We start from the raw sequence: 8,109 nt of genomic DNA, 5'->3' as shown, positions 1-8,109 counted from the left end.
CAAACCCTCAAACGCATAAAAGCTAAATTAACAAATATCCCCAGACTACCCCAGTCTGAAGAGATTTACAAAGATTATGCAGTGACTGCACAAGAACCAAATCTAGGCTCTGGAGGGTTGCTATACAAAGTTTGGGTATTGTGCACATGTATGTGTGAGTTTTCTTGAGGTCTTCCAGCTTCCCTCTGTCCCCMGAGACACAATGATGCGCTCGTTGGGGGGGATGCATTTAAGTCATTTTGTTAACCAAGATGCTGACATCTCCTGTCACTCAACTTTCAGATTGTCTATTAAGTATAAACTGTGCGTTGGACATTAGTGACAACTGAAAGTAGACAATGATGAATGATTACAAAATATTTCTGCTTGTCTTCAACAGCTGCAGGTGATGTTGTCCAGCCAGGTTCCACCTAAAAAAAAAGTCTCTGACACATATGTACAAGCAAAGTATGACACTTCTCCCTGTATGTGTGTGCTTCTTTGAATGCGTACTTGAGGAAAGGACCCACGAGGTTTGATTATGAACAAGTGACCACGGAGCTATAGGTATGTGGTGGAAGAGGAAACAAAGAGGGTCTGGTCCAGTGACACAGTGACACAGCCCCCGGGACTTCAGCTTAGGCAGGATCTGTGATGCTGCTGAAGTCGGAGCCCAAGACGCTCATTCACACATGCACAAATGTACACACACTCAGACAAACGTACACACTCCATGATGACAAAGTACCACTGCAGACAGCACTCACCTCACACACCACTGACGACTTGCGACTGGCACTCGGCCAGGGGCTCCGTCCCTTCAGGAAGTGCACACTTTATTCTTTAGCTGTGACCAAAGAAAATAAGTAATTTTTTTTTTTTTCAGGAGAGCATCTGTTTACTGCTATACATTAACTTGTATACATTTCCTGTCCTTAAATGTTACACATCTGTTAGCTCAAACACCTGCACAGACATTAAAGGCAGAGTTACTTGCAGACAGCTGACAAAACAGGGTGTCAGACTCACAGTCAGAGCCACACAGCAGAGGAGGCAAAYAACACAAAACACAAAAGCCACTGCACACAGAAAACCACTCACACCTCACCCKCATGCACTGACAACATGTTTCCAGGTTGTTTCAGTTAGCTCTGCTAATTGAAAACTCTTCTAATTCTGCAGAGATTATGTTCGGACAAAGCGTCACACTCTGGTCGGAGATAATGCAGGTCAATTTGTTGGACACACCGAGCTCTACTCTAATTTCCCCAGATCATTTTGTAAATGCACTGTCCAGATGGCTGGTGAGATTTAATTTCATTGTGTCTGGGAAGGTTGAACTAATGTTATGTAAAGGAAGTGTGGATAACTCTGGATTAATTAAAGATCCACGGAGGAAAAATCTGGTTTAAAAGCTCTACCTGACTCATGAAGCCGATCCAGCTTGAAAGCTGACAGGGTTTGAATTAAGCCCACTTTCCACTGATAAATGCCGTTTTTAAACTAATCAATTAAACTTTTAATCTTTTATTTTTCTTATCAGCTGTGCATCCATAGCTGAAGGAATAAATGACGAGTCCAAATRTCTGCCAGAGCCGCTACGTGCGCGACATAGACTGCATCAACAACAGTATAGAAAAATCATAATAACAATTTTTCTTGCAATTGACTGATTCACAATTCAAGCCGTAAATATTCAATAATCTATTTTTTAAAACTCTGACAGTATGCTCTTTTCATTTTGTTTAGTTTTGGATTAAAGGAGAGTTAAAATGTACGAAGAGATCATTTTTATGAAACTCTTTCCAGCTTTGTTAATTGTAAAACCTTTAAACTTTTAAAGTRATTTTTTTTACACAATCTTGATGAGTGAGACTTTTTGTGCTTAAAAAGTTGATTGTAAAGTAAATTGACTGTAGCAARATTTTCTTTAATTCATGAAAYGCAGTCCCGCTGATTATTTATTAATTGTGGTTTGTCTAAAACACGACTTTCACCTTTAATTTGGAAAATGAAAAATCAGAAAATGAAGTCCATCTGATAGAAAGAATCAAGCAGGACCAAAAAATTTGGAAGTTAAGTCAAAACTAAAAGCACAAGTACGTTAAGCTAAAACTGTATTAAATTACAATTATTCAGAGAAAACCAACAAAACCAAACAACACTTTGTTTAAGTTAATGCAACAGAAAAAAATATTCCTTGTGGGGAACTGACCATCTTCCACTGTGTGCGTCCGTCACTCTGCAGCTACCAGCTTGCTCTTTGGGGGAACATATTCCCTGTCATGGCGGGCACCTGTCAGACGAGACTGGTGGCTCTCATCAGGCGATGCTACATACTTAGTGCTGGCGTTGATGTAGCGTGGAGAGAATGGAGATCTGACAGCCCTGCCACAAAAATCAGACCCTTCAGAGGTCGGGTAAAGGGATTTGCTCCACAACCAGCCCCCCCTTTTGCCCCTCTTTACACATACACACACACACACACACACACACGCACGCACACAGCTGCAAGCACAAAGTCAAAAAGAGCAGTCGGTCAGAGCGTATGCACGCAGCTAGGCCCTGTCAGCGCAGATCTAGATGACGAGAGGCCGCATGTAGGGAAAGATTCGGGAGAAAGGAAATCAAAAGTGGAATGGTGGGAGGAGGAATTGCTCAGCTTACGTGATGTTACACGAGCTGAAGAGCTATCTCACGCTCGGCCCAGTGACCCCTCTGACCCTCTGGGGCTCTCGCTCCACGGTAACCCTTCCACGTGGCCGTCCTGCCCCTGGGTATTTGCTCTGTGTATCCTTTCTTCTTCATCMTCTGTTGTCTCCCGGTTGCTCGTGTGACCAGAGAGAGACTCTCAGAGAGACATCGCTCTCCAGCGATATCAAGCCGTGTCCCTCACACAGTTGTCTCAAATGCTTCTTACTCATCCCTTCTGATGCCTCCCATCAACCTGCGAATGAGCAATTTTGACAAGGGGGGTGAGGAGGGAGTGGGAGACGGAGAGCATGAGGGGAGGGAGGAAGAACGAGGGCATTAGAAAGACCTGTTTATTTTGCAAGTCTGACAGAAAACTCCCTGAAATGCTGAGTGGGGATCACATTGAGGAACATAGACTGTGACTTTTTAGGGGAGAAACAACCTGCTTTGGTAAACTTGGAATGACTTTGGAATTATCTGGGCTCTTCTCATATTGTGGAATGTCAGAAGAGAAATGCACTTCAGCGGTTCACAGTTGCCGTATAAAGCAACCCAGCGAGCATCTGAAATGACAGGATGTCCGCAGTTCAAAATGTCATCTCTGTTTCCCTTTGTCTCATTTCCATCTCCACAGCTCTGTGTTTTATGTAGTTAGGCACTCCTGGGGGGGGGGGAAAAAGCCTTTCAGATGGTTCACAAAATATTCATTGACAGCCCACTAAAGTATTAGTTTGGCAGAGCCCAGAAAATACAAAAAGTGTTTTTAGAATTTGATTTCATTCTGTTTAATTTAAGCTTATTGTCTATTAAATGTTATTTAACAGATTGTATATTTTAACTATGGTGTAAATAATAATTAAAAAACTGTCAAATTGAGGAAGTTACTATGTGTTTATTTCCCTATTGTGCCATTTTTTCTATTTAATTAAATATATWAAAAAACTGTCATTGTTTATGTTTATTTCGCCATAACCTATAGATGCGTTAACAAGTAGTTCACTCATATAAAATGCAAACTTTCTAAGACTGATGATTATTGTTTTTGTTCAGATTTAATTGTTTTTGTTTTTATGTTGTCACTATTTTTTTTTTATTTAATTCATGAATTGACTGATACTCTGAAAACTCCTGATAAWTGATAACCGATAACTCTGAATATCACTGAGAAGACAAGATCGCATCTCATCATAACGCCACAATGTGGTTGAAGAATGATGGATAGAAAGACGTCCACATGAGGATGTCTGTTACTGTCTAATTGTCGATGAAACAATTTAGATTTGATCAAATAGGTGACTCATTTTAAACAATTGGAAAGGACAGAAATCATATTTCAACAAATACTTCCCGGGTTAGTAAAGACGAGGACTGCCTGATCTAACATAGACGTTTGATATGACGAGGGATTCACACCAAWTGTCCTCAAAACAGTTTRAAAAACATTCACRCTTTAATATGAAAGGATTTTTGAAGAAAATTAATGAAATTAGTCTGTGTTTTCATTTGCTTTAATATTTGTCAGGAATCATTTTGTAAACATTCCTTATTTAGTTTTATTTCCATGATAGGAGTCCTTTTATACCGATTATTAGATGCAGATTCATTTAGTTTTTAGGTGCAATCTTAGTTTTAACACCAGAACTCTAGAATTTATGCTTTTTGAAATTATTATTGCTGCTGTTTTTTTTACTTTCTCCTGTTTTCATCTGAAGTAAAACAGCTTCTTTTGCTCTCAATATGAATCAAAATAGTACAGCTAAAGACTGATTAATTGATACTTTTACACTGCAAATGATAAGAATTTGCCATATCAGTATGGATCCTGCAAATAGTTAGATATTTGTGTCACCTAAGCTGTATTATGYGGGGATGTTCATTCAGATAAATAAGTTACACCTAAAATGTTAACTTGTTGTAGATCTTAAACTTTTAGTATTGAATAAAAACTCCCGCATCTCCAAACATGCTGCTGACAGCTCCCGCTCTGGTTGCTTCAGGAATACAGATTCTACATGAAAAATGCATCGTGTGGCAGAAAACTAACACTGCACAAAACCTGGAACAYGCCATCCCCACAGTGCCATTTTGTRGAGGCAGTGTCATGCTGTGGGGATGCAGCAACCATTACGCAGAGACAGGGAAGGTGATTGGAGCTGATATGAAAGGTGAGATGAGTTCAGTTCAAGAAAATCCCAAAGGAAAAGTCTTAAGAYGGGGCTGGAGGTTCCAGCAGGGAAAAAAAAAWCCCAAACACACAGCCAGAGACGCAATGAAGTGGTTCAGATCAAATCATATTTAAATGTGAGAATTTCCTGGTCAATTTCTAACTCCAGCTGACATTCTGGTGGCAAGAATTGAAAGTTGTTATTCCATCTAATCRGACTGAGCTTGAATCGTTTTGCAAAGAAAAATTGACAATAAAACCTCAAAGCTGAAACATGCCCCAGAAGACTCTCAGTTTTAACCACAGCAGAAGACGATCATACAAACATTGAYGWAAGAAAGCAAAGATCAAGTGCAAACCACACATATTTCCATTTCAAAACACTTTTAAAACAATGTTTCTTTTTCTTTTTCTTTCATGTCACAGCTACGGTCTAAAAAATTACATATTATAGTCGAAAAAGCATTTTGAACATAATTACATAAGAAGATTTTTGTTATAGAGCTGCACATAGGATTTGACTAACACTCATCGCATGGAAACAAGATCACTTAAGTCCAATAAAAAAACTGTCAAAAATACTCAGCCTTGCGTCATCACCTTGAATTCATGTCTACATTTCTAACCTTTAATTATGCAAACATCTAGAATATCACTGTGTAATTACCATTCCTTTGACCCAAGTGATTATCTCTGGACAATGAATCACATCAAACACATTCAACACAAAATCCTGCATGAAGCRACAGAGTAAAGCCTTTAGCACACCTTACCAACAGCTATAACACCAAGCAGTCGCTGCCCACTTAAATCTTTATATTCTTCATTCACTTTAGCTTACCAAACAAAGAAGTCCCCATAGGCGAGTAATGAATAATCATTAGCAAAAGGTCCACAAATTATTGATGTAAAATAAGCAATGATTCTTTTTTTTGTTTCGCAATTTATTGCCATTAACAAGTAACTTGCAATCCAATAAATGTCAGCATGGCTTTCAGTTAATTAAAGGGAAAGATATTATACAGTAATGCAGGGTGGCGTTTATATCTCGATTTCCACAGACTGCAATTTACTGCCGGGCCTTTATTTGAAGGGACCCACAAATAATGGCTATTAAGCCGTCAGCGGATGGACAGGGGATCACATTAATGAAATTAGATAAGGTGAAATGGTGATCTACACAGCCCAGACTCTGGAGACACACAAACCACACGCAGACATGCAGCACACAGGCAAGACACATTAGGACTCGTGTGCCATTTTGCTCCTTCTTGGTTTTTTTTTTCCTCCCCATCCTCCAGACCTACGTGGCCCGTGTTTTCATTCCTCTTCTGTCTTGCCTTCACCTTTTCTGAACTCCCCCCHCCCCCTCCCCAAAAAAAAAACATCCAGCCAGAGAGCCAGCTCGGTGTTCAACATGAGAGCCTGTCAACTCATCAGGGAAACTTTCCCCTGTTTGTCCCTAACACTGTAGGCAGGCAGTCAGTCCTTCAAGCCTGCCATCAACACTGCCAAAACACACACAGACACACGTGTCCACATCTCCCCCACTAACAGGGAGGTGTCACTCGGGGAGGCAGCTGCACTCGCTGGCGTGACGGCTCCCCTCAAATCAGAGATCCTCGTCCCTGTCAACAGAAACCTGGCCCTGAGGCAACCACTGTCACACGGCGTACACCCCTTGCGCACACAAACACACAGACTGATGAGGAAAGGATGAAGACAAGGTGGAAGAGGAGGTTGCTGTGTTCTATCAGGAGAACAGATTTCCACTGTATTAGGAGAGCAAGGAGTGGGGAAGGCAGTGGGGGGAAGGAGGGGGAGCGGAAGAATGGGGTTTGGGGGGGAGGAGTGGGATRAGGGATGTGTGTTTTAGTTAAAACAGCGGGCCTGATTTCCTTCCTGACAGAGAGGCCCAATTATTAGCTTTGACAGTTTGGGGAAATTGGCTGTGAGTGTGATGGGACAGATAGGAGCAGAACTGATAGGGGAACTGATAATTGTTCAGCAGACGATTTAGTCAGGTCGACATCCAGCTGCGGATTCAGCCCACAACGCTGAGCCTGTACAAATATAGAGTAAAGTGAAGATTTGTAATTCAGTAAGAAGAGTGCATTTTTCAACAAATTATGGAGGTGCTGCTTAACATTTCTTTCTCAGTGCCACTGTATCCATGCACTGTCTACTCTCCTTGTGTGTGTGTGGCGCGCGTGCAGGGGTGTGTGTGTGTATATGTGTGTGTGTGTGTGTGTATGGACATGACTTGGTATGTATTTGTGCTGGCAGCAAACATAAGAAGCTCTCTGTGCAATCGGACAAGATGCCGATATCTGAGTAATGTGACAGTGACTTCCTGTCGGGGTGTCAGAAAGCAGCTGAAGGCTTATCAATACTCGCTTGTACTCACATCCTTCCCCATCGCCCCTAAAGAAGATGCACCATTCCAAGAGAAAACTTTCTCCTTTCTTTTTTTTTTTCCTTCAAGAAACACAAGAATAATCTGCAGAATGAATGAAAACTTATGTTATGGCATCTCGTGAGAAACTGTAATTGTTCTGGTGATTGTAATATCAGTATAAAGTTTGGATGCTCTTCTCTGTGYGACATAAAATCTAAATGGAAATCAGAAAAAAAAGATTTTGATAAAAAATAATTACATTTTGAAATGAATTCGCATTTTGMCACTTTTTTCCCCGCAGACTTTCAGTGAACTTTAAGGATTTTTGAAGGGCAACACTGCCCCCCTGTGGTTATTTGATGCTATTAAATTAAGACTATTTGTCACACAACTTCTAACTTAAACGTAGCGATTGTTTTAGACATGCTGCATTTTGTTTTGTGTCTTTTTAACAAGTCAAAGACGGACAGTAAGTTTTAGTCAAATCTATGTATAAATTTCGGTGATGAATTATAATTTTTGAACAGTTACATGAATCTCAATTTTTTCTGCTGCACATCCACTTCCTGCTTAACATTTGTAATTGATCGGATCCAAGTCCCTCATTGGCAGATCTAATTCATTTACGAACTTGTCGCTCCACATCATTGATTGAGTTGTCTTTCATCCCAGCTTTAATTATGCAAAGATAAAAGATTTTCTCATTATTGTGTTTAATCTAATGAAGGGCCTCACACACTACAGCGGGGGCAAGTCCAGAGGTCCAGGCTATTGACCTTGGCCAGGCAAAGCCAGAGGAGGAATGGTTWTAATTAGTCAGAGGAAACAGATCTGAGGAGAAGATGTGAAGTTGTCTGTTGGGTTTGTGGGTTAA

Source organism: Poecilia reticulata, linkage group LG6 (genome assembly GCF_000633615.1).
Source record: "Poecilia reticulata strain Guanapo linkage group LG6, Guppy_female_1.0+MT, whole genome shotgun sequence".
NCBI classification, from domain to species: domain Eukaryota; kingdom Metazoa; phylum Chordata; class Actinopteri; order Cyprinodontiformes; family Poeciliidae; genus Poecilia; species Poecilia reticulata.
This window is presented reverse-complemented; position numbering follows the sequence as displayed.